This window comes from Macrotis lagotis, chromosome X (genome assembly GCF_037893015.1).
Source record: "Macrotis lagotis isolate mMagLag1 chromosome X, bilby.v1.9.chrom.fasta, whole genome shotgun sequence".
NCBI classification, from domain to species: domain Eukaryota; kingdom Metazoa; phylum Chordata; class Mammalia; order Peramelemorphia; family Peramelidae; genus Macrotis; species Macrotis lagotis.
In genome coordinates this window covers 646,531,610-646,558,736 of record NC_133666.1, presented here as the reverse complement: position 1 = coordinate 646,558,736, position 27,127 = coordinate 646,531,610, and the positions used below count along the sequence as shown (strand labels likewise).

Below are 27,127 nucleotides of genomic sequence, written 5' to 3'. Positions count from 1 at the left end.
GGTTCTCCCTACCCTCAATGGTAAAAGAAAGGGGTTTGACTCAATGGTCTCCAAAGTCCCTTCCAGATCGAAATCTATATTCCAATGATCCTGAAACCTGAGCAGAATCTAGGAATTGCAAGTGGAATCCCACTTTGTGCCTCTCCCCTCAGTGAAGTTGATGCCTTACATGTGACACGGTGGAACATTTCAGAGTACTTCATTTGAATAGTTGTTTATGGACTTATAGAAATTCACAGATTTACACAAGAGAAAATGATTCTGATGAGGAGAAAAAGCAGCAGTTGCCTAAAAACAGATGTGGAAGTACTCAGAAGTTGACTTGATTTTTAAAAGCTATGTACATAAGAATAAAATAAGGGATAGTAAGAGAGGATGACTACGAAAGTGCAACATGGTCTTGTAAGAATAGTGGTCAGGGGGCGGCTAGATGGTACAGTGGTTAGAGCACCGACCCTGGAGTCAGGAGTCCCTGAGTTCAAATCCAGCCTCAGACACTTAATAATTACTTAGCTGTGTGGCCTTGGGCAAGCCACTTAACCCCATTGCCTTATAAAAACTAAAAAAACAAACAAAAAACAAGAATAGTGGTCAGAAGGGCTAAAGATCAGAATGAGCTGAGGCTGGCAAGGAATGTTAAGGTCAAGAAAAAATAATTTTTCTGATATATATTGGAAAAAAGGAATCAAAAGAAGAGCAGAACCAATCAATGCATGGGATTGGATGGGATAGGAATACCTAAAAACAGAAAGAAAACTGAGCTGATCAGTTGTTGCTGCTTTCTCTGCCAAGTTTGTGGACAAAACAAAAATTAAATAATATGGAGCTGATATCCCAAAAAAAGACAAAATAAAGAGAAATAACTGGCAGATAATATTGCTAAACCAATGTCAGTGAACAACCATGAAGAATAGGATGGGTATCATAGGACTGGAGAGGGACAAATGTTCCTGTTTCCAAAGAATGAATCTTCAAACTCTAAGCCATCAACTCAACTTTGATTTGTGGAGAAATTCCAGAATGGATTATTTAAAAATAGTAAGCAGTTGAAGCAAAGGAAGCAAGCAATTATTACAAAGAGGCAACATGACTTCATCATAAACTTGTCGTTCCAGGCTATCCAGATTTCCTTTTTTTGATAGACTTACCGAACAGAACAGAAGCATAATGTAGCTAGAGATTGCCTATAGTTTAGCCAAAAAAGTTTGATATCTCATTTTACTTTTTAAAACAAAGATCATCCTATCTCTCTCTCTCTCTCTCTCTCTCTCTCTCTCTCTCTCTCTCTCTCTCTCTCTCTCTTCTGTCTTCTACCAAGCCCTTCTATCTCCCCCCAACTAAGCAACAAAAACACAATTCTCTACTACAAACATATATAGTCATGCAAAATAAATTTCCATATTGACCATGTTCCACCAAAAAAAAAAAAAAGGCTTGATCTGCATTCTGAGTCTATCAGCTTTCTAAGAGGAAGTGGGCAACATGTTTCTTCCTCAGTAATCCCAGATTGGTCATTATGTTGATCAATATCATATACTATTTTTTTCTACTTAAAGATTTTATTTATTTTGAGTTTTACAATTTTTCCCCTAATCCTACTTCCCTTCCCCCACCCCCCACAGAAGGCAATTTGTCAATCTTTACATTGTTTCCATGGTTTACATTGATCCAAATTGAATGTGATGAGAGAGAAATCATGTCCTTAAGAAAAAAACATAAAGTATAAGAGATAGCAAGATCAGACAATAAGATATCAGGTTTTTTTTTTCTAAATTAAAGGTAATTGGGGGTACCTAGGTGGTGCAGTGGATAGAGCACTGGCCCTGGAGTCGGGAGTACCTGAGTTCAGATTCGACCTCAGACACTTAATAATTACCTAGCTGTGTGGTCTTGGGCAAGCCACTTAATCCCATTGCCTTGCAAAAAAAAAAAGGTAATAGTCCTTGGTCTTTGCTCAAACTCCACAGTTCCACAGTTCTTTCTCTGGATACAGATGGTATTCTCCATTGCAGAGAGTCCCAAATTGTCCCTGATTGTTGCACTGAAGGGATGAGCAAGTCCATCAAGGTTGATCATCACCTCCATGTTGCTGTTAGGGTGTACAGTGTTTTTCTGGTTCTGCTCATCTCACTCAGCATCAGTTCATTCAAATCCCTCCAGGCTTCCCTGAATTCCCATCCCTCCTGGTTTCTAATTGAACAACAGGGTTCCATGACATACTTATACCACAGTTTGCTAAGCCATTCCCCAATTGAAGGACATTTACTTGATTTCCAATTCTTACAAACAAGGCTACTATATTGTATACTATTCTTGTAGAAAAGATGGAAATATGTAAGCTGGATGATACAATTTCCAGTTAAATTTGTAATTAGTTGAATGGCCAGAGTAATGGTAGTAGCAACCTGGAAGTGCACCAGGCATCTGCATTTAGTCCTTTACTTTTTAGCATTTTTATTAATGACTTGGATAAAGGAATTGAAGATAGGTACCCTTTACCAAGTGACTTTAGCACTTTATAAGTCTTAAAGAGGTATATGAGTGCTATTATTATTATGATAATAATTATCATTATTTTGATGCTGAGAGAAAACAAGAAAGATTTCTAGCATGGTGGGTAGATCCCTCATAATAGACAGCTATGGGAGAATTTAGACATTGGGCTCAGCAAATGACTGGAGGGTTGATTTTTCCTCTGCACTGTTGGAACAAACTTTCAAATTGAGAAGCTCATAGATCCATCTGAGTAATTAAGAGGAACTTTATAACAATTAGAATTCGAATGGAATGAACTATCTGGGGTGGTAGTGGGTGACCCCTCACTGGAAACTGTTGAACAGCTGTTTGAATTGCCTATTTAACCACTTCTCTCTTCTGTTATAGTAGGGGATTCTGTTTTTTGATTATGAATCAGACTAGACAACTACTGAGGACCCTTCAGTCCCTCAAACGCTGTGATTCTGTAAATGAATATATAATTTTCCATTTACATAGCACTTTCAAGTTTATAAGTAGCTCTCTTCATAACAACCCTGTGGGGACTAAGTAGCATTGATAATATAATTCCCATTTCACAGAGGAAGAACTTGAGCCTCAGAGAAGGGGGATGACTTTCCTGGAGTCCCACAGCTAGTAAATGGCATCTGAGAGTCAAACCCAAGTTGTGTGCCTTTATGTCCTTTGTACTTTCTACTAGACCACAGCTTTAATAGGCATAAAATCATAAAGATCAAGAGCCTGGCATGGAGTATTTCTACTGTCCATTAATCCATCAATGGACAAGTCTTTATTAACTATTAAGTGGTGATTAATAAATGTTTGTTAACATGACTTAAGGACCTATGGTGTATGGTGGGGTGCAAGTACAAAAAAATGAAACTTCTTTCTCACAATAAGATTATATTATTTTTATGCTATATTATGCTATATCAGATTGTGTTTTGATGTCATTATATTGTATTATATTGTGTCATTGTGTCATCTAATATTATAATATAATATAACATATATATTAAAGTATATGCAGAATAAATTAAAAGTGAATACATTTGCATACTGCACACACACACACACACACACACACACACACATACAGGATAATTAAATACAAGGGTTTTTTGGAAGAATGGGAAGATTTGGGAATGTTTGAAGGTAGTAGGGAATGAACCAGTTAATTGGGGAGATTGAAGATTCAAGGGGGAAGGGATAAATGAGAATTCAATCTGCCAGAGAAGTTGGAAATGGATAGAATGAGCAAAGAGAAGGACCACTTCCTTATCAGAGGTGGCAGAATAGGATAGGTGGTAGGGTTGGTTGGGGAAGAGTAAGAGAAGGAGAATTGAGCTTTCATATTCATTTAGGCCATGGAGGCAGCTTGGAAACTGTACCTTGGCTTTGTCTGTTTCCAAAGTCACCTCAAGATATCAGCCAAGAAAAGGTCAAAATGAAAGAAGACACAAAATCCCATTGAAGGGAGTTCATTACAGATGAAAGCCCCAGTGAAAAGTCTTGTTAGAGAAGCTTGGACCGTGATCATAGAATTGATCTCAAACTGCTTTGAAAGAGAAGCATGGTGTCCAGAAAGAGAGAGGTGACAGTCTCACTGTCCTCTGCCCTGGCCCAACCATATCAAGAGGATTGAATTTAGTTCTGGAAACCCCATCTGTGAAAGGCACTGACAAATTGGAGCAGGTCCAGAGAGGGTGGCTGTGTTGGTGAAAAGACTGGACACCAGGCCAGATCAAGATTGTTTGAAAGAAGTGAGATTACTTAGCCTGAAAAGGAGAAGATTTAGAAGAGACATAGTAGTAAACATCTCTCGTTTGCCAGATCAGAAAACAAGGAAGTTAAGTGACTGACTCATGGCTAATTATTAAACAATCAATTAATAGACATTTATTAAGGACCTACTTGTCTCAGGCACTACTCCAAGCATTTTACAAATATTAACTCATTGGTCCTCACAATAACTCTGCAAAATAGGAGCTGTTAATATTCCTAGTTTACAGTTAAAGAGATAAATGCCAAACTGTGAAGTGACTTGCCCAGGGTCACACAGTTAGTCAGGCGTTCTGAGATCAGATGTTCACTCAGGAAGAAGTATCTTCAGTTTTGAGGTCCAGAACACGATTCACTGGGCCATTTAGCTGCCTTACCTAAAAGCAGGAAAGAAGAAGAGCAACAAAGAAACTCACACCCAAGGGCACCTGGGTTGGCACAGTGATAGAGAGCCAGATTTAGTGTCAGAAAGACGTGAATTCAAATCCAATCTCAGAATTTAACCAAAAAAGGATTCTCTTCAAGTAAGTAGACCAGCATCCATCTGATTTTTTAGGTGAGATACATATTCAAAATATACCTTTATGTGTTCTGGGAGCAGGGTCCTACTCGTCTTAGTATCTCTTTGGATCTAGGCTCCCAGTTCTCATCCTCATGGTCTGACAGCAGAAAGAGCAAAGTGGGCATGCTTGGACCCTTATTATACCTAAAGTAAGTCCATGTTGTCAACCCAAATTAGAACGTAAACTCCTTGAGGGCAGAGACTGTTTCATTTTTGTCTTTTTAACCCTGGAGATTAGCCTAGTGCCTAACTCAGTAAAGAGCCTAACTGACAGAAGACACTTAATGGACATTAGATTGATGATTATTACTATTTTTGTTCAAGTAGAAGCTTACTAAATAGCACTGTGGATAGAGCACTGAGTCAAACCCAGCCTCACACACTTCACAGCTACATGATCCTAAGCAAGTCACTTAACCTCTGCCTCTCTCAGTTTCCTCATCTGTTAAATGGAATGGTCACAAGGTTCAAAAGCCTAAATATTTGTGAATATCCTTTGCAAAGCTATTAGTGCTGTAATTAGCTATAGTGTTAGTTATAATTATTATTGCTAGAATATTTAAAAGTCTCAATACTATGGTCCCTAGGCATGCAGTCTTGGAGTTCTTAAGTTAAAAGAAGACTTTGGCTGAGCTGTAGCAAAAAAAGACTTGGCAGGAAGTGGGGAAGAGAGGAGGACAGAAGCTTTCTGATGAATGTCAGGAGCTAGGATTGTCCAGACAGAGCTGGCTGGGATGATTAAATGTGGAGGAAGAGCAAACAGTGGGGAGCTGGGAGGTCCCAGGAGCTGTGGGTGATTGACAGCTAGAAATAGAGTTTTGTCAATGACAGCCAAGGAGGCACGGAGCTGCCCAGAGTGCAGACCTATCTCTGGAACAGCCAGCACAGGTCAATTCATTTGGAAAAGAGAGAATGAGAAGGGGCTTAAATCCAAGCTAAAGAGTTTGTATTTTGGCTTATTGGCAATTTTTGCTGATGTCTGACTCTGCATAAAACCATTTGAAGTTTTCTTGGCAAAGATGCTGGAGGATTCTCCATGTCCTTCTCCAGTTTATTTTGCAGATGAAGAAACTGAGGTAAACAGGATGAAATGACTTGCCCAGGATCACACAGCAAGTAGGTTCTGAGGTCAGATTTGAGCTTAACAAGATGAGTCTTCCCACTCCAGATCTGTCACTTTCTCCTTCACCTACTGAGAAGGCAAGCAGTGATATATGTGAAATCATTCAAAACATTTTCCATATACATACATACATGCATATATACATACATACATGCACACACATATATAGTATACATGGTAGTAAATGGGGTTAAATGACTTGCCCCATGTCACACAGCTAGTAAGTATCAAGTGTCTGATACTGGATTTGAACTCAGGTCTTCCTGACTCCTGACTATTTTCTAATGACTCAACTCACCATCCCAGTGATCAAGTCCCTCCCTTTGTCTCCCATTATTAGAATCTAAGCTCCTTAAGGGTAAAAAAATGCTTCATCTTTGTGTTTTTATCCCAGGGGTTGCTATGGTAGCATACAGTAAACATCTAATAAATGTTTTTAAATTAATTAATGTGGGAGAAGCTACATGTATAGTAGGGTTGAATTGTAGCCAAGGGATCTGGTTTGCATCCGATCAACTGTGTCACCTTGGGCAAGTCACTTAAGTTCATGGGCCTCAATTTCTTTATTTTTATACATGAGGGTTGAACCATTTCTAGTTTTAAATCTCTGATCCTTGGAGCCTAAGAGCTTTGCAACCTCTAAATCACTTTAAAAATAGCAAGGACTGTTATTAAATTTATCTTGGTCCTAAAGGGAAGATTTGTATGGCTTGATCCTACCAGTTCTCAATCATGGCTACACCCTGGGAATGACACTTCTGACCCTTTAATAGAGTTGGTCTTGCTGTGCCTTTAATGGATCTGGAATGATTTCTATTGAAAAGCAGGCACTCAGGCTCAAAGGCAAAGAGTGGGAGTGGCCTCTCATTTCTCCTCATATTCTTCCCTCTTGACTGAGCCTGTTTTACTTACTAATGCTTCTGGTTCCCCAGCTTCTCAACATTTTTGTATGGAAACATTCACAGTCTGCTCAAACTGTGCTGTGAATTACACACCATATGGCTATCATAACTCCATATGGCACTGTCAAGACTCCCAAGCTCAGATTCCAACCTCCCTTACATTTGATGGCAACACGATGTGCCTGGAAATGCAAAGAGCTTGGAGTCAGGAGACTTGGACTCTGTAACTGACTTCTGGCTCCTGGGGTGACCTTGAGCAAATCATTACTTCCTCTAGACTTGTTTTCTCATCTGCAAAATGAAGAGGTTGATCCTTTTTTCTAGTTCTCCAGTTCTGGGATACTCTGATCTCTCCAAAGAACTGCCCTTTGCTGGATCTTGCTGGGACTCTCTTGTCCCCCACAGTGCTTTCTTTTGACTTTGATTTTTAATAGCAGTGAGTCTGGTAACTGTAAGAAACTGTGGGGCCTTTTCATTCTATACAACATGAGAAGTTCTGTTCCCAGAAAACTGGATACACCATGTCTTGGGATGTTCACTTTGGGACTTTTCATTTTGCTTATTATAATTATTAAATGCATTTTTATCTTTAAAATTTTATTTTCTTCTTCACCAGCTAGGGAAGCCACATTGGGAAACTTTTTGAAAAAACTGGTAGCTTGGGTGGGCCATAAGCAAGTTTGAATTGGTTCAAATTTGAGTTATGTTTGAAATAATGATAGCTAGTATTTACATAATATAGTTTACAGTTATCTTATTTGATCCTTATAATAACCTTATAACAACAAGAGATAGGTGTTATTATTATCCTCATTTTACATATGGGGAAACTGAGGCAGAAAGCAGCTAAGTGACTTGTTAAGGAGATATAGCTAGGAAGTGACTGAGATTGGATTTGAACTTAGATATTCCTGATTCTAGGTCCAACTTTCTAACTACTCTGCCTTCTAGCTGCCTCAGATCAGAGCACTACTTCAATGACTAGCACTTGTAGGATTCTGAGTTTTGTCCAACAATACACTATTGGGAGAACATATGAATATATTTGCATGTTTGCTTGCCATCCAGAATTTCTTATATGTGTCAACTCATGTGTTTTTATCACTTAATCAAAAAGCATTTAATTGCTTCCTGGGTGCCAAGGAATTTTGCTACAAATTTCAAACCATGCTGCCATTCTGGCCTTCATCTTTACCTCCTTCCCTGAGAATCTTCCTTAGCACCTCCCTGGTTCTTGCTCTTTCTCCTGGTTTCTCTCCTACCTATCTGACTATTCCCTTGTAGGATCATCATCAATGACCTGCTTCCTAATGGGGTTCACTCAAGGTTCCATTCTGGCTCTTCTTCTCTCTCTGTACTCTCTCTTTTGATTACTTTTGTTATTTCCCTTGGGTTTAATTATCTTCACCTCTATGCAAATAATGGTCAGACCTATGTATCAGTTGATCAAATCTCCCCTAAGCTCCAGTCCCACATTCCTGGTAGACTTTTGGACATTTATAACTTGATGTCCCCTAGCCAGCTCCTGGTCAATGTATCCAGAAGATAACTCAAGCTTCACTCCCTTCTGAATTCCCTCTTTCTGTCTCCTAAGTCCAAGGCCATTCTGGTCTCCTCAGTCACCCTCTTCCCACACTGCTCCATTCTCCTATCCCCCATCCCATTGCCAGTCCTCAGTGTCCTGTTGATATCCCTGTATAAAGTATCTTTTCACTCCAGTCCTTCCAACAAATAGCTGCCAATGCGCAGGTCCGAGTGTGCCACTTCTCGACTCAAAAAACTCCAATTACTCTTTATCACCTCTGGAATCAAATATAATCTTTTCAGTTTGGCCTCCAAAGCTCTTCACAACCTGCTTTCAGTTGACCTTGACTAGTTGTGACATCATACATAACTTCTCTCTACACACTCCAAATTGGTCTTCTTCCTGTTCCTCGAATATGAAACAACATCATTTTGTCATTGTATTGCCTGTCCCACAAGTTTGGGTTGCCCTCTTTTCTCATCTCTGCCTCCTAGAATCTTTAGTTTCAAAGGTCAGTTCAAGGGTCACCTCCCATACATATACTTTTCCCAATACTTGCAGGTTTTATTACTTCACTCCTGCCTGCCCCGATTGTCTTATATTGAATTGGAATCCATTTTGAAAATGCCGACATCAGGGATGGGGTCCCCACTCTACCCCAGCTAATGTAGCCATTGTTGTTGTTGCTATCTGTCCTTCATCCTCACAGAGGAGATGTCATGACAGGCAGGTGAATTGGATTTGAGTGAGGGGTTGCTGTGCCGACTCACCAGCCTCACTTTCTCCTGTGGAGCTATCTGGGTCCAGTGGCCAGATGTAGAGCAGAACAACTGGAGATGACTGTGGATGTGAGGCAATCAGGGTTATGTGACTTGCCCAAGGTCCCCCAGCTAGTAAGTATCAAGTGTCTGAGGTTCCATCCACTGTACATGTAGCTGCCCCAGTCATAGGATAAAGCCATATGATGAGATGTTAATGTGTTAACAGTCTATGAAGAAGTTTTTATTATCCTCATTTTATAGGCAGGGAAACTGAGAGAGGCTGACTAGCCCAGGGTCAAACAGCTAATAAATCTCTAAGGCTGGATTTGAACTCCCTGGGCTAAGAACATTTGGCCACATCCTAGGGTGACCCTTAAAGGACACAGTCGAGTCAGTTTGCGTCACTCAGAGGCAAGAGTTGACAGTTGGAGAACTCTGTTCTTTCATTGTTTGAGGAGAGTAGAAGGGATTTTCTCTCTTCCCTTCTCCATTGTCCATAACATCTATCTTGTAGACAGAAGGGAAAAAAGCTCTTAGAGGTAAGAGATTAAAGATCAGAGAGAGGGAGGTGATGATCCTGGGGGCAATCTTCCTGGCAGCCAATGGAAAAGGATGGTATCAAGGACCTGAGTGAATCACAGCCAAAAGAGCTAAAGTGATCAGGGGCTGCACAGTGTTCAGAATAAAAAAAGTTAGGTTCCCAGTGTCCTCTGCCCTGGTCAGACTCCATCTGAAGTATCAGATTCAGTTCTGGGAGCCACATTTGAGAAAGAACCTTGATAAGCTGGAGAGTGTCCACAGAGGAAGACAACTAGAATAGTGAAAGGCCCTAGGGACTGCTGTAGGAGAATTGCTTCTGTAGCCTGAAAAAAGAGAAACTGAGTCCCTGAACTGGAAAATAACCTGCTGAAGGTCAGTTAGCCAGTCAGTTGGCATTTATTGAGAGTCGATCATATGCCAGATACTGTGAGAAATCCTGAGAATACAAAGAAAAGTAAAATGCAACAAATAAAACAGATTACACAGATAGAGTCACAGCTATTTTCCTCCTCTGTGGGATCAATATGTCTACACAAAACTAAAGAAGGAAAGCAGGTCCAACACAGTAGGAAAAGGATTCCCAGGCAGTCCCTTGATTCTGCTACTCCTGGATGTGTCTATTTTGGGCCATTGGTCTAAGAGAAAGATTCATATTTCTGAACCTCTACTGGGGGGGGGGGGTGCATTTGGTTTCATTTCAGTTCAATTGTTTTTGCTTTTATCTTAAAATTTTGATGTCTATTTTTATTCTTTTCTGACTTTGTTGAGTCGTTTTCAGTTGTGTCCAACACTCTGTGACTCCATTTGGGGTTTTTCTTGGCAAAAATACTGGAGTGGTTTACCATTTCTTTCTCTAGCTCATTTTACAGTTGGGGAAACTTAGGCATACAGAGGGGATTAAGTGACTTGCCCAGCTATTAAATGTCCAAAACCAAATTTGAACTCAGGTCCTCCTCACTTCAGGATCAGTACTCTATCCCCTGGGTCACTTAGCTGCCCTAATTCTTTCTAACTAGCAAGCATTCATTTATTTTCTCTCTCCTACTCTCCCATCAATTAACAATTTTTAAAAAGTCTCAGTGCAGATTGAAACTTTCTTTATAGTTCTTGTTTTGTTGTTGTTATATTTTTTGTTTCTGTTGTTATGTTTTCTTTTACAACACAACTATTACGGAAATATGTTTTACCTAACTGCACCTGAATAACTTATATCAAGAGGGAGGGAAAGAATTTGGAACTGAAACAGTTTTTTTTAATTAATGTTAAAATTTTTTTTACATTTACTTTTCTTTGTATTTATGACAGATATGCATAACCAAATAAAACAAATGGGCACATTGTCATATATAAAAACATGTTTTATTCTTGGATTTTTTAAGCCTCCCACTTCTCTGACAAGAGGCAGATTCCATAAATCATCATTATGGAATGGTTGGTCACTACTTTTTTTTTTTTTTTTTTTTAGTTTTTTGCAAGGCAGTGGGGTTAAGTGGATTGCCCAAGGCCACACAGCTAGGTAATTATTAAGCGTCTGAGGTTGATTTGAACTCAAGTACTCCTGACTCCAGGGCCGGTACTCTGTCTACTGCGCCACCTAGATCAGAATTCTTAAGTCTTTCAGAGTTATTTTCATTTATAATGTTGTTGTCATTTTATAATTTGTTCTCCTATTTCTGCTCACTTCATTTTGCAACAGTTCATCAAACTCTTCCCAATTTCTATAATTTTGTCATTTTAATGGCTATTTAATAATCCCATTGTAGTTGATATTATTATGTATTATTATATGCCCTATTTTTTTAAAGCATTCCCTGAATAGGATATTCCCTTGGTTTCCTGTTTTGGGTTGGGGCAGCTAGGGGATAGAGCACTGGCCTTATAGTCAGAAGGACAGGAGTTCAAATCCAACCTCAGACATTTGACACTTACTAGCTATGTGACCTCTGGCAAGTCATTTAACCCTGATTGCCTCACTTCCCGGATCATCACCAGTCATCCTGATTTATATCTGGTCATTGGACCAAAATGGCTCTGGAAGAGAAAGTGAGACTGGTGATGTAGCACAACCCCCCACACACACTCAAATCCAATTTTTGTGCCTGTCACGGCATCACCTACTTTGATGTCATGGTCTTCTTTAAGAAGAAAGAACAAACATCATCATCATCATTTTGGGTTACCGTGAAAAGAGCTTCTATCAATATTTTTGTAGATTAGTCCTTTTCCTCTTTTTATTTCTTTGAGATATAGTACTCTCACTCAGTTCTCACTCAAACTTTCTCTTCCATAAGTGCCCTGAAAATATACATCCTCTATGTCACATGCCTAGGAAACATGGACAATTCAAACCTAGGAAGATTTTCCCCTTGAGGTAAACATGGCAAGTTGGTGTCATTCAAGAAGAGTTGCGTGTTAGCAAATGCTTTCCTCTCCCCTTCTCCCTCCACCCTGTTCTCTCTTCTGCTTGTTGGACAATTTGTTCATCTCAGATGGACTGTCTATGGATTCTTTTCTTCCCTGTACCAGTAAGATAAAGATTACTTTACCTAATCTATGCTTCAGATCAAGGGAATGGCTGCATTGGAGGCAGCTGTTCATAGGAAAAGATGATGATGAGGTCATGAAATGAGAATTATAGACCACCAAATTAGCCTTCTGGAGTAGAATATAAATTAATGTGACAAATAAAAAAATGTTTCATTATGAATAATTGTTAAGGTCCTTTGGCCTCTGCTAAAGTCTTGAGTCATTTGATACAGGTATAGGTTTAAGAATAAAGCAAGGCTTAGAGAATGTGTTCAAGGATACATCTCTCTTGGTGACATTTTTTGACACAATGTCAATACCATCCAACTGTTTGGTGTATGTCTTGGCAACTTAGAGCATGGAACAATGCAAAATGCAGGAAAATTGAGGTGTCCTGGGAAATCCTTCCAAAGAGTCAGAGTCCCCAGAACTATACTGTCCTGTCATAAAGAGGACTCATCTATCTGTCTTGCTCTCTTCAATAAAATAAAAAAAATAACAAAAAAACTCATGAATACAATTAAATAGGAGCAATCTAATACAGGTTAGGAAACCTGGGCTATCTCTTCCCTTTATGAATTACTTTCAGGAATCCTTAAAGGCAGTTAGAGGCTTGGGTCCTATTTAGAGTTAGTGTTCTTGCTATTGATGATAGTTACTGCCTTCTTGCCCCCAGTAAATCACTTGCCCTGCTTTTCTGATTGTGATGACACCAGTAGAGGTTTTTTAGTGTGTGTGTGTGTGTGTGTGTGTGTGTGTGTGTGTGTGTGTGTGTGTGTGTAAGGACAAACAACAACAATCTGTTGTCTTACTAATTTGACTTGAAGAAACTGAATTTCAAAGAAATAGAAGAGGTCATTGTTTGTCCTTCATTCTGGAAGAGGACCATGACATCAGGGAGATGATGCCGTGACATGCAAGTGAATTGGATTTAAATGAAGGAACTCTGTGCCAAATTACCAGCCTCACTTTCTCCAGCCATCTGGGACCAGTGGTCAGATAGGGATCAGGATGACTGGAGATGGCATTAGATGCAGTGGGACACCTTTTTAAGCAGAGATCTTTAACAAGTCTCCATTTGACTGAGGCAATGCCCATTCAGTCATTAATTTTAGGTAGGAAAGAAATGAGGAACAGAATGGTCTCTTTTACCTAGTAAACGAAAAAACCCTCAGGGTTTCTAACCAAAATAGAAAACACTGCTATTTACATTTCCCCTGAGTCAGTCTGGGCCCAAGTTGACTTGGCCTGGGACCTATTGGTCAATGAGAGCCAGTATGATTTGGGTTTAAGGAATGATCTGGAAGAAGGAAACCTAACAGTAAGTGACTTGTCCATCCATGGTCACTAGAATTCTAAACTTCAGACTCCTCTAAGTTCAAAGATCTATCCACCATACCACTCTGCCCCATCAGGGCTCTGCATCTAGCAGGTACAAAATAAATGTTTGATGAATGAGTAAGAAAATGAATGTTTTTCTCTTGTCATTTTAATGGTTAGGCTTTAATTTTGTTGTGCTTTTCCCTTCTTTTTTCAAAATGGAAAAATGATACTAATATTGGTTTTATATACCAAAATCCTTTTTTAAAGGATTGAATGAGGAGAGGTGGAGAGGTTAGATGGTGCAAGTGAATAGAGCACCCAGCTTGGAGTCAGGAAGACTCATCTTCCTGAATTCAAATGTGATCTCAGACACTAGCTGTATGACCCTGGACAAGTCATTTAACCCAACTTGTCTCCATTTATTCATCTGTAAAATGAGCTAGAGGAGTAAGTGGCAAACTACCCCCAAAAAAGTCACAGTTGGGGAGATTGGAAAATGACCAAACAACAACATGAGGAGAGTTTTTAGTTGACCTAAGTCATTTATCATGGATAGCATGTGGAAAATTTCACAACTTTGAGAAACATTAGAGAGCATCTGATCCCAAGCCATCCTTTTCCAGAACAGAAAACAGGCCTAAAGGAGAGAATGACTTACACAAAGTCACAAAGGGAGTTAATAGCAGAGGTGGGACAGGAACCCTGGACTCTAGACCCACCATAACCTCTTTGACTTCCTTTTAACACTCATATTCATTCACACACACACACACACACACACACACACACACAGACTCAATATAGTACAACATATCCTTGGTTGGGACCATGATTTCATCAATGTGTATCTCCCTATTTAGGCAAAGATTATGGGCCACCCATGCCTTCTCATTCTATTTAATTATTGTTCATGTCTTTCTATATATCCTCCACTGAGAGTTTATATACTGCCCCAAAGGGCTTCCTTTCCCTGTTTTTTTTAGTATTTCCCAAATACCAGTAGGTAATTTATCCATATGTTGCCTCTTACTCTTGTTGTATGACCAATCATACATGTCCTTGGTGATATCACATATGACATTTTTCATGCATAAGACATCAGTAACAATATAACTCCCTGCATCTTGGCATTGACTTTGGATCTCCTGGAAATACGATTCTGCTAAAATATTAGTGTTCCAAGATTCAAGGCCATCAAATATTGGCATGAAAGAGCAGGGTAAATAGATACACAGAGGGATGAAGCACTTAAGTTTGATAAAGATGCTTTCCTCATAACAAAATTGTCACTGGTATGCTTACATAACATTCAGTAGGAAGATAGCAAGTGTTTGTTGACACAATGGTAAGATAGAGAATATAAATGTTATTGGCTTGCCTTTACAAATGAGGAAACTAAGGCACAGAAAAATTTCCCAATAGCACACAGCTAATGTGTCAGAGCTGGAACTTAAACCTAGGTTTTCTCCTTCCAAGATCAGTGCTCTTTCCAATATTGCCTTTGTTAATCTTGAGTTTAAAAGCCACAATTTGATTAACCAGTCTTCATGTCTCTTATTCCTGAATCATCTCTTGAAATGGGAAGATACTGTTACCAGGTCACACCTCCATCTCAGCCCAAGCACAGATGCCCTTTTAAAAAAATAATAATAAGCAAGTGTTCCCCAGCAGCCGTTTTCCTCTATTCCCCTGTGTATCTCTTCTTTCTGTCTCATAACCCTTTGATTCCAGCATGGAGATGCAGAGAAGTCTTTATCATCCATGACGCTCATCCCTGCGAGCCAGTGCCAAAAGAGAGCACCCTGGCCAGGCTCCAGCCTCAGCGGCCTCTCTCATCACCTGCCCTGGCTTTAGAAGGAGCTCATCCGCAGGGGCTATCTCACCAAGAGAGTTGAGCACGTCTGCCTAACAGAGTCTGGAAACAGAAGGGAATTGTTCCCTAGCGTCATTCTCAATTTTCTTTTTTTGCTGAGAAAAAATGTATCACAGGAGAAGGCATGAATCACTACGCCCACAGATTAACTGCAGCTGTCTCCAGCAGGGAACAATTGAGGTGAAGTAGCTGGTAATGAGATGCACCTTGCAAAAAATATAAAAAGGTTGATTCTCTCCCTGGGGTCTAGGGCTCATCTAAAAGCTAATGACATCCATTTGGAGTGAGAAGGTTTACTTGGGGGTAGAGATGAGAAAAGATGCCTTAAATGATCATATGGATGTAAAGGCCATCTCATAATCAGGAAATAAAAATGGAAAAACCATCAAAATATGAATCACGGAAAGCCAAAGCTAGAAGGAAACTTGGAAAACATTCAAGTTCAATTAATCTTATCAATGAAGAATTTGATATTACTCAAGAAGAGACAGAGACAAAGAAGGCGGTGGGGGCGGGGGGGAGAGAGGAGAGAGAGAGAGAGAGAGAGAGAGAGAGAGAAGGGAAGAGAGAGTGAAAGGAGAGAGGCATAGAGAGAGAGAGAGAAGGGAAGAGAGAGTGAAAGGAGAGAGGCATAGAGAGAGAGAGAGAAGGGAGAGAGGGAGAGAGAGAGAGAGAGAGAGAGAGAGAGAGAGAGAGAGAGAGAGAGGGAAGAGAGAGTGAAAGGAGAGAGGCATAGCATCTCAGAATGTGTGTTGAAGCAACCTCAGAACCATCAAACCCAACCTGCGCCTCAATCCAGAATCCCCTCTGAAACATATGCTCATCCATTTTGTGCTTGAAGACCTCTGGTAATGGGTAATCCTTTACCTCCAATGGTCTAGTCAACTCTTATTGATGTTGTGTCTTTGTTACCTCATGGTCCACAGCATGACAGACCCTTCTATCTTCCACTATTTCTGAAGTCTGTCCAAGTTCATGTTCATTGCTTCCATGACACTATCCATCCATGTCATCCTCTTTCCCTTTTATCTTCAATCTGTTCATTCAGAATCTCTCCCAATGAGTCATTATAGTTAGACAGATTCAGTGTTAGGAAATCCCCCCCCCCCTTATATTAAGGCTAAATCCAACTCTGATCTTTTCTCCCATTGCCACCAGTTTTAATCTGTGGGACCAAGGAGATCAAGTCAAAGTCATCTAGGTTATATTGGTAAATGTTTAACAACTAGGTGCTCCAGAAAGTAGAAAACACACTTTTTCATTTAAGTTTTAATTTATTTTCTCAATTACATATAAACAAACATTTTAAACTTTTTTTAAGTTTAGATTCTAAATTCTCTCCCTCCCTCCTCTTCTGCTTTCTTGAGAAGGCAAGCAATTTGAATTAGATTATACATGTAGCACACAAACTTTTTAATTTAATCTTCATTATTAACACTTTCTTAATCAATAAAACATTAACTCAAGCCCTGCTTTGTGGCATTTGTTGGTCTCTGAAGAAAAGCTGGTTAGAGCTGAGTTCAGCCCACTCCTTTCTCTTCCCCTCCTCTACTTCACTTTTATGTGTTGTCTTCCTCCATTAAAATGTATGATCTTTGAAGGTAGGTCCTTTCTTTTTTCTATGCCAATAGACCATATACTCTGCTGGGTCCTACAAAGCAGGAAAGGCTTTGATTATGAGCCTGGTGACTTATCCTATGACTAAGTCAACTAAATTCAGAGACTATCAACCAAGATTTGACCACAAGGCCTTTTCTTTTGATCTCAGGTGTTATTAAAGCAACAACAACAAAAAACCTGAGTTGGCATCAGTAGAAGAGTTGCAACATGTGTTTATAGTAGGAACACCAATACTCAAGAAACAGATCAATTTTTCATTGGTTTTTTGAATTTTTCTTTTAAATAATATTTTATTTTTTCCAATTACACGTAAAGTCAATTTTTTAACATTCATTTTTTTTAGGTTTTTACAAGGCAAATGGGGGTAAGTGGCTTGCCCAAGGCCACACAGCTAGGTAATTATTAAGTGTCTGAGGCTGGATTTGAAGTCAGGTACTCCTGATTCCAGGGCCAGTACTCTATCCACTGTGCCACCTAGCCACCCTAACATTAATTTTTGAAATAAAATTTTGAGTTTCAAATTTTCTACTTTCCTTCTCTCTAAGGCAGTAAACAATTTGATGTAGGTTATATATACATATATATATATATATATATGTACATATATATATACATACATACACACAAAAAATCATGTAAAACATCTTTCCATGTTAGTCATGCTGTGTAAGAAGAAACAGAACGAAAGGAAAAAACATAAAGAAAGTGAAAAATAATACTCTTCAATCTATATTCAGACTCCATCAGTTCTTTCTCTAGATGTAAACATAGATCATTCAAGGCATAGAATAATTTAGAAAAATGCTTGATTTGGGATTCAATGATCTGTGATAGCAACTCAAAGGAACCATAGAAGATGTTTTGCTTAGGCCTCTGGGCTTAAATCTGAACTTAAGAATGTGCTAGACAAACTGTGATATATGTATGTTGTAGAATACTATTGTTCTATTAGAAACCAGGAGGGATGGGAATTCAGGGAAGCCTGGAGGGATTTGCATGAATTGATGCTGAGTGAGATGAGCAGAACCAGAAGAACATCGTACACCCTAACAACATGGGTATGATGATCAACCTTGATGGACTTGCTCATTCCATCAGTGCAACAACCAGGGACAATTTGGGGTTGTCTGCAATGGAGAATACCATCTGTATCCAGAGAAAGAACTGTGGAGTTTGAACAAAGACCAAAGACTATTACCTTTAATTTAGGGGGAAAAAAAACCTGATATCTTATTGTCTGATCTTGCTATCACTTATACTTTATGTTTCTTCCTTAAGGATAGGATTTCTCTCTCATCACATTCAATCTGGAATTGCCTTCTGTGGGGGGTGCGGGGAGGGAAGTAAGATTAGGGGAAAAATTGTAAAACTCAAAATAAATATAATCTTTTTAAAAAAAAAAAGAAGAAGAATGTGCTAGAAGGGGCAGCTAAGTGGCACATGAATAGAGCACCAGCCCTGGAATCAGGAGGACCTGAGTTCAAATGCGACCTCATTCAATTATCTAGTTGTATGACCTTGGGCAAGTAACTTAACATTGCCTTGAAAAAAACAAAAAGAAAAAAAAGTTTTGTTTCTGTGTTTGTGTGTGTGTGTTTGTGTGTGTGTGTGTTTAAAACTCTGCCTCCTAGGTGGTATGGTGGCTAGAGTGCCACTCATGGAAACAGGAAGATTCATCTTTGTGAGTTCAAATCTGATCTCAGACACTTAGCTATGTGACTCTGGGCAAGTCACTTAATCCTGTTTGCCTTAGTGGACCACTTTTGCCTTCTCACACTGGACAGTTTTTGTCCATGGCTTCAATTTTTTTCTCTACATTTTTTTTTTGGCAAGACAAGTGAAATAATGACTTGCCCAAGGTCATACAGTTAATAAGTATCAAGTGTCAGAGGTCAAATTTGAACTCAAGTCTGCTGACTCCAGGGTTGATCTCAATCCACTGCACCCATTTCTCTCTTTCAATATTCATCGTGGCCCCAGTAACACTGGAACTGATCCTCTGTTGATAATCCCGGCTCTTCTTCCTGCCCTAATCATCCATGTCCTTGATGATCTCTTTGAGCCTGTATCCGTCCCCCACATCATTGCTGGCAATCTGCTGCGGCCAACCTACACCCACCTACTATCTCGGGGAGCCTCTACAGCCAAGTCTTCCTGGGTGGGAATATGTCTATCATTTGTATTTTATCCAGTTACAGTTGTTTTATGTTCTGCTAAGAGTGTTCTCACGTCTTTTTCATGTAATTGAATTTTTTTTTTTTTTTTGCCAATCAGATGTTAAGTTGGATCCTCTTCCATCTGGAAGCTTTCTGTCACCCAGTGGTTGGCATAAAGAAAAAAGGCTCTTTCCATCATCTCTTTTTTTCTCACTTAGGAATATTGTGTTCTGGCCAATTTCTTCTCTTTTTTCTTTGCCTTTCCCTTTTGCTAGCTTAGCTAATTCCATTTCAATGCACTCTACATTTAATTGGTTGATTAAGTAAGCAAACATTCAGTAAGACACAGTGTTGGGCACTAAAGATAGTATCCAAGAAAGATAATAAATAATGAAACTGCCTTTACATTTCAAGGACTTCACATTCTATTGAAGGAGACAGTTGTGTTGGACTGTTCAAGACCCCAATTTGGGGTTTTCTTGACAAAGATACCAGAGTGGTTTGCCATTTCCTTTTTCAGTTCATTTTACAAATGAAGAAATTGTATCACACAATGTTAAGTGACTTTCCCAGAGTCATATGACTAGTGATTTGAACTCAGGTTCTCTTAAGTGGAGGGCCAATGCTCTTATCCACGTGCCATCTAGCTGTCCATGTACATGGATAAGTCTATACAAAATAACTGCTAGGTGATATTTGGCGGGGAGGGCATTAGTAGCTAGTGGAGGTTGTCAGGTGCTAGGTAGCATAGTAGACAGAGTGCCAGGCCTGTTATCAGGAAGGCATCCAGCATCAGACACTTACTAGCTGTGTGATCCTGGGCAAGTTACTTAACCCTATTTGCCTGAGTTTTCTCATCTGTAAAAAGTAGAGAAGGAAATGGCAAACCACACCGGTATCTTTTCCAAGAAAAACCCAAATTGATTTAAACACAATTGAAAATAGTTGAACAGCAACAATAACAACAGGAGTAGATAGGAAGGAATACTAACGCTGTATTTGGAACTCAGGGAACATGGGATTTTAAGAGGCAGAGGAGAGGAGGTAGACACTGTAAGGGTCCAGAAATGTTGATGACTGACTTGACCAATAATACTCTGACTGTTGCCATAGCTCACTGGTTGGTCTTCCTGCCTCAAGTCTCTTTCCAGTATAATTCATCATCTTGATATTCCTAACACACAGGCCTGGCCATGTTACCATCTATCTTTCAGTAAACCCCAGGGGCTCCCTATTACCTCCAGGATCAAATATACCATCCTCTGTTTGATTTTTAAAGCCCTTCATAATCTGGCCCCTTTCTACTTTCCAGTTTTCTTACATCTTACATATTACCACATATTCTTCCATTCATTGACCCTGGCTAGCTTTCTTGTCATTTTTTGTACAAAGCATTCCATCTCCCAACTCTGGGCATTTTTTCTGGTTATCCCCCCTTCTTAAGAATGCTTTTCTTCTTCTTCATACCTCCTGGCTTCCCTAACTTCTTTCAAACCCCAGCTAAAATATTACCTTCTGTAAGCAGCCTTACATAGTACTCCTTAATTCTAGTGCTTCCCCTATGGTGATAAGTTCCAATTTATCCATGTATACTATATCTTGTTTATACGTTATTGTTTGTATCTTGTTTCCTCCCTTGACTCTGAACTCCCGAACAGTAGAGGTTCTTTTCTGTTATATTCCCAGAATTTAGCACAAGGTTTTGCATACAGTAGGTACTCAATAAATGTTTCGTGACTTGGACCTGGAAAACTATTACGTTGTGCTATCCATAAATATTTATTGTGGGAGTCCAGCCTCTGCGGGGTCCTTGGAACCTGACAGGAGGGATAGAGTTGGCGAAATGAGTTGAGTCAACAAGGGGGTAAAGGCAGGAGCAGGTTGACTGACTGTCAGCTGCTTGGATTTATTTTTATAGTCTCAGAATCATGTATGTTTCAAGTAAGCAAGCTAAGATCATTTCCTTGGTTACAAAAGTGTACAATTTTCATCATCAATCATATAGTTCATATGGTTACAAGTTTTAATCATGTGATTACAAGTTTAATTAATAATCATATAGTTAATTGATTTCTTATCCCTATTCAGACCATGATAACCTCAACCTGTCTCTTACCTTATTTATTACTACATTGTATAATTTTTAATTCATTTAAAGTCATTAATTAAGCAATTCTTTTAATGGAAAGTTTTTTATATTTTCTGTATAAGTAATGTTTTTCGATACACTTCCTTAACAATCTATAGTAAGGGTCTTTATGCTTGTCCACCCATCTGTTAACTCTTACAATAACCAATTTTTCTTTCAGGCCTTGTTGGTAGAAACCACAGTTTCTGTGACTTTTTTATTCTTTCCCATGAAACTAAGGCTGCTGGAGTTCACATATCGGTCACCTGTACTATTTTCTCACCATCTTTTTCATATATTCCTGTGCATGGTAAGGGGGGCAAAACTATTCATTTCCCTGGAATTCTATCTGACCCATCTTGTATCTGTTTTCCCTGTATATATATTCTGACATCTCCTTTGAATTCCCAGTGTTGAGTTTTCCAAAGATTTCATAATGTTGAAGCCTTTTGTATGCCTCAGGGAGAGGCAGTCCTGTTAAATTTGGACAGAGTTTACAATCTGTTTTATTCAAGGAATTTTTCTGAAATCCTTCCTTTATAGTCATTCCACTATTAGGGTGAGTAAATATTGCAATCAATAATAAACCTATAAATATTGGTATGCATGGAATCCCTATATATATTGAAGAAGGAAATGTTGTTCCATCAGACAGTGTGACTGCCTTGAATCTTCTTGCTGCACCTGTGTCAAACAGCTTAGAGACCCTGGCTCCCAACATTTGTGGAAATCCTTCCATACATAACTTGACAGTGCAAGATGTCCTAACCTTATATATGTCATATTGGATTCTGGATCGGGGATTGCTGAGCATTGACCATCAGTAATATGAAATCTTCTGAAGACTGCCAGAAAATCTGGATTTTGTTTGGCTCCCAACTAGTCAGCAAGGAGGAATCTTGTCTTTCCCTCTAATCTTTTAGTCCTGGTTCAGATAAAAAACAAGAAGAATCTCTCCTCACTTCCTTTCTAAGCCATGGGAGTGTGTTCTTGGGGAACATTCTCCAACCTTCCTAGAAGGTCCTAGACAGCACCAAGAATGACAAGGACAGGGGCAACTAGGTGGCACAGTAGAGAGAGCACTGGCCCTGGAGTCAGGAGTCCCTGAGTTCAAATATGACCTCAGACACTTAATAATTACCTAGCTGTGTGGCCTTGGGCAAGCCACTTAACCCCACTACCTTGCAAAAAAAAAAAAACACTAAAAAAAAAAAAGAATGACAAGGACATGTAATCAACCATGAATATCTTTGCTCAGGTAGAATAGTGTTTTGCCTGTTTATTTCCATTTAATTCAATGTTAATAAAGTTAAAGTGATTATACTTTAAAAAATAAAGGTTCATTTGCTTGGGGCGAAAGATCAGTTATTTTGGAACTCAGAATGCATTTTCCCCACAAAAATCATGTTTTCCAACTGCCTTGGTTTCTTTTTCTGATGCCAAAATGCTCAACACCCTCCCCCAATAAAGTGAAATCTGATACATTTTCTGTTTCAAGAAAGTCATAAGTAAAACTTTGGCAGTGCTAAGTATAGGTTTCTATTGCTCCCAAATGCTTCAGTAAAAGCAGATTTCATTAAAAGAGAATGGATAAAGAAAGAGGTTGAAGGAGACACATGAAGCCTCTAAAGGAGCCTTTAGTCGCTGAGAGGGCTTGAAAAGTTGATAACTTTGGTCCATGATTATGTCCAATTTCAATTCAAAACTTCTGGCAGTGTGGGGAAAGTGGTGGACTTGAAGCTGGGAGACCTGGATTTAAATCCCAAGTTTGAAGTACTCCCATGACTTATAAAGGAATGGAAGAGAGGCTCTTATTCCCTATCTTGGGCCAGGGTTAAAGATTTGGGGGAGAGACAAAATTCCTCCTTCCTGGCTCCCAAGCAGACCTCAGAATCACCGGCAGACCTTTAGGAGATTTCGTATTACTGATGGCAGTCTTCCTTGTCTTCAGCAACTCCTGATCCAGAATCCAACGTGACTTATGTGTAAGGTTCAGATATCATGCAATGTCAAGCTCTTTACTGAAGAATCAATGCTTTATTTTTTTCTTTTGACACCCCCAGATTACAATGTTACTCTAAATTTATAGAATCTCAGAATTGGAAGGAAATTTTGAGATCAGCTAATTCCACACTCCACACTTCCCAATCCCCATGGTCACAACTGAGCAAACTCCAAATGATCAACGAAAGATCAGTGTGATCATTTTCCTGAACTTTCTCTGAACTTCTATCTCTACAACTATAATGGGGGGGGGGGGATAAATTCTTACATTTTTTTTACTCTGTGAGGATGTTATGAGAAAAGCACTTTATAAATCTTTTATAAATCTTATAAAGAGTGCAATAGAATGGGAGCTGTTAACTTTTGCGACAGCAAAGAACTGGAAACTGAAGAGATGCTCATGAACAGGAGAATGGTTAGACAAACCATGGTATATGAATTCGATGGAATGCTATTGTGCTGTAAGAAATGATTAAGAGGGGTGGCTAGGTGGCGCAGTGGATAAAGCACCGGCCTTGGAGTCAGGAGTACCTGGGTTCAAATCCGATCTCAGACAATAATTACCTAGCTGTGTGGCCTTGAGCAAGCCACTTAACCCCATTTGCCTTGCAAAAAACCTAAAAAAAAAAAATGATTGAGGAGATGGTTTTAGAGAAAACTGGGGGGGGGGGTGGCTAGGTGGTACAGTGGATAGAGCACCATCCCTGGAGTCAGGAGTACCTGAGTTCAAATCCAGCCTCAGACACTTAATAATTACCTAGTTGTGTGGCCTTGGGCAAGCCACTTAACCCCATTGCCTTGCAAAAAAACCTAAAAAAAAGAAATAGAGAAACCTAGGAAGACTAATATGAATAATGCAGAGTGAAATGAGCAGACCCAAGAGAACAATGTAGACAATAAAAGGATGATTATAAAATTGATTAACTTTGAAAGGCTTAAGAGCTCAGGTTAACACAATGACCAAACAATTCCAGAGGAATGTCACACTGGCTAGCATTGGTGGAGAAGGGAATGAAGCAAAGACCAGAAAGGGTCTTTGCTAAGCCTTGAAAGAAATCAAGAGATTTCAAGAAACAAAGGTGATGAGGGATAGGAGTCAGCCAGGGCAAAGGCATGAGATGGGAGATGGAGTGTCACATGTGAGGAATTCAAGAAGGCCAATATGGCCAGATTTTGGAGTTCATTGAAAGGATGAGTGGGTAATGTGTTTAAGAACTTTGGAAAGATACTTCCTTCAGCATCAGCTTGGCTGTTACATTGGCCATGAAGTCTTTCTTCATCCTCTCATGTATTGCATCATTTCCCTTCTCAAATTCCACTAGAGCTCTTGGTCTTACACTTTGCAGGATTGCCCTACCCTTCACCTTTTCCCTTTAATCCCTCTCCCTGTTCTAGTACTGCCCAGAACTCATCCAGCTCACATGATTTCAATGAGATGGGTGTCACCAGCTCTACTCCTTCAGATAAGATAAAGGACCATCAGTCTTTACAATCTAACCTTGCCTCTCTATACCTCAGGCCCCCAAAATTGTTACCACTTCTACTGATATAGTCTAAATATCCCTGGGCCTTACCATCTGCTCAGCAACTCCATTCTTGAGGCTTCTGGTCTCTCCATCAGCCCTACAGCTGAGTTTTCTTGTACATACTGTCTCTCCCTAGCTGAAAAGCATACCAAAAAAGGAATGCTGAAAATGATCTTTGCATGCAATTGGAAAAAAATAAAATCAAATAAACAAATAAATAAAAGTATTAAAAACAAAAAACCCCAGCAACTGTAACTCTTTTTAGAATCTGCATCCCTAGAACTTAGAATAGTAGTTGTCTCATAATTAATGCTTTTTCATTCATCCATTTGGACTTAAAAAGAGCTTACTATAGGCTGTGGACCCAAATGGACACTTCCTAACTGTGTGACATAGGTTAGTCCCTTAATCTCTCTAAGTTCCAGTTTTTTCATCTTGAAAATTGTGAAATAAACTTGCTGTCACTGCCTTCCTCTCAGGGTTACTGTGAGAAAAACAATGTCTGTCCTTTCTAAAATGCTCTAGAAATAGGAGACATCATTATTAATTAGACTAAGAGTTCTCTGTAGCTGTGATTTATTGTTCCCATTTCTGGGTCGATATGGATGCCTGTGCTCTGCTCATATGGGATGTCTTCATAATAGCCTATAATACCCAGAATAATAGCATTCATTTATATGGTGCCTACTGTGTGCTTACAGGTACTATGATAAACACTTCATAATTATTATCTCATTTAATGTTCATAAAAACCCATACTATTGTGATCCCCATTTTACAGATGAGGAAACTGAGGCAAACAAGGGTTAAATGACTTTGCTCAGATTTATACAGTTACCAAGAACCTGAGAACAAATTTGAACTCAGATCTTTCTAACTTTGGGTGCAAAACTCTATTGACTGTATCATCTAGTTGCCCCCAAAAGAATTTTATAGAATAAGACAGAAGGGTAGTGCCAAGGACTGGGGTTTTTAGCCTCACCAACACGGGGATTGGGGTTGAAGGCAGTCCTGTGTGAGAAGTGCCATAGTAAGAGAATCCTCTAATGGGTGCCTTGGAGGGGAGGAGGAAGATAAGATTTGAACTCAGATTTTCTGATTCCCACATCCTGTTTCTTCTTAGTAAAGGTATTTACCTACTATATCCAGGGAAAAGGCAGCCTTGTAGTATAGTGGATAGAATACCAGATCTGGAATCAGGAAGACTAATTGTTATGACTTCAAATCTGGTCTTATATCCTTATTAGCTGTCTAACCTTGGGCAAGTCACTTAACCCAGTTTGACTCAGTTTTCTCACCTGTTAAATGAGCTGGGAGAGGAAATGGCAAACCACTCTAATATCTTTGCCAAGAAAACCCCAAAAAGAGGCATATAGAGTTGGAGATGGCTGAAAGAATTCAACAACAACAACAAAATATCCAAGGGAGGGGCAGCTAGGTGGCACAGTGGATAGAGCACCAGCCCTGGAGTCAGGAGCACCTGAGTTCAAATCTAGACTCAGATACTTAATAATTACCTAGCTGTGTGACCTTGGGCAAGTCACTTAACCCCATTGCTTTGCAAAAAAAACTTAAACCCCCCCCACCACCACTTTATTCTGATAAGGGATTTAGACTTCAGCAACTTGACTGGTAAAGGAATCCAGGAGACTCCCTTAGATCTCTCAGGTTTCTTTTATTTCTAAAATTCTATAGGAGGTAGCAAAGGGCAGTGTAGTAGAAAGGACAGGACAGTAGGAATCAGGAATTCTGGATTCAAGTCTTATCTTTCCTAGCTTTTGGCATTGGATAATTCATGGAGCTTTTCTCAGCTTCAATATTCTTAGTCATCAAAAGAAATGGCTAGACTAGTTTATTTCTAATGTCTGTTCTAGCCCTAAATCCATTGTTTTAAGGTTACAAACCAGTTATTGTTCCCCTAAACTCGAGGTTTTGTGAAAGGATGGCCACTCAACAGAAGCTTCATGGTTCATATGTTGGACCTAGAAGGTTAGAGTCCTTTTTTATCCAACTCCCTCATTTTACAGATAAGGAAACTGAGGTTAAGGGGAAATCAAGGAAACTGAGGCTTGTCCAAGGTCAGATCCTTGCTTCAGATGAGGGTTGAAGTGGTGACTTGATCTAAAGGTCTATGATATTTTCCTCTATGCTCCCCCTGAGATCTTTCCAGTTCTCACATTCTACTGTCTTTTCAGTTCTACATTCAACTATGTACCAGGACAGCCCTGTACGCCAACAGCTAAGGATCAGAAACTAGAAATCATCTTCACTCATCTTTAA

At 39.4% G+C, this 27,127-nt stretch overlaps 1 protein-coding gene and 1 long non-coding RNA gene across 3 annotated transcripts in view; one reads left to right on the top strand and one right to left on the bottom strand.

Annotated features, from left to right (window-relative positions):
• Positions 1–16,576, bottom strand: part of LOC141500993 (uncharacterized) — a 50,809-nt gene extending 34,233 nt beyond the window's left edge. Inside the window, exon 1 of the long non-coding RNA XR_012472107.1 lies at positions 16,326–16,576. This is a non-coding gene — a long non-coding RNA (uncharacterized LOC141500993). The remainder of the gene's footprint in view (positions 1–16,325) is intronic.
• The window catches only part of TMPRSS9 (transmembrane serine protease 9), a 100,021-nt gene that overhangs the window by 24,903 nt on the left and 47,991 nt on the right, over positions 1–27,127 (top strand). Inside the window, exon 1 of one of the 2 annotated variants that reach the window (XM_074204613.1) lies at positions 16,932–17,014. The exons of the other annotated variant lie outside the window; for it this stretch is intronic. The gene's annotated coding sequence lies outside the window, so the exon portion shown is untranslated. Of the gene's footprint in view, positions 1–16,931; positions 17,015–27,127 lie in introns of those variants that run through there. 2 annotated transcript variants of the gene reach the window in all.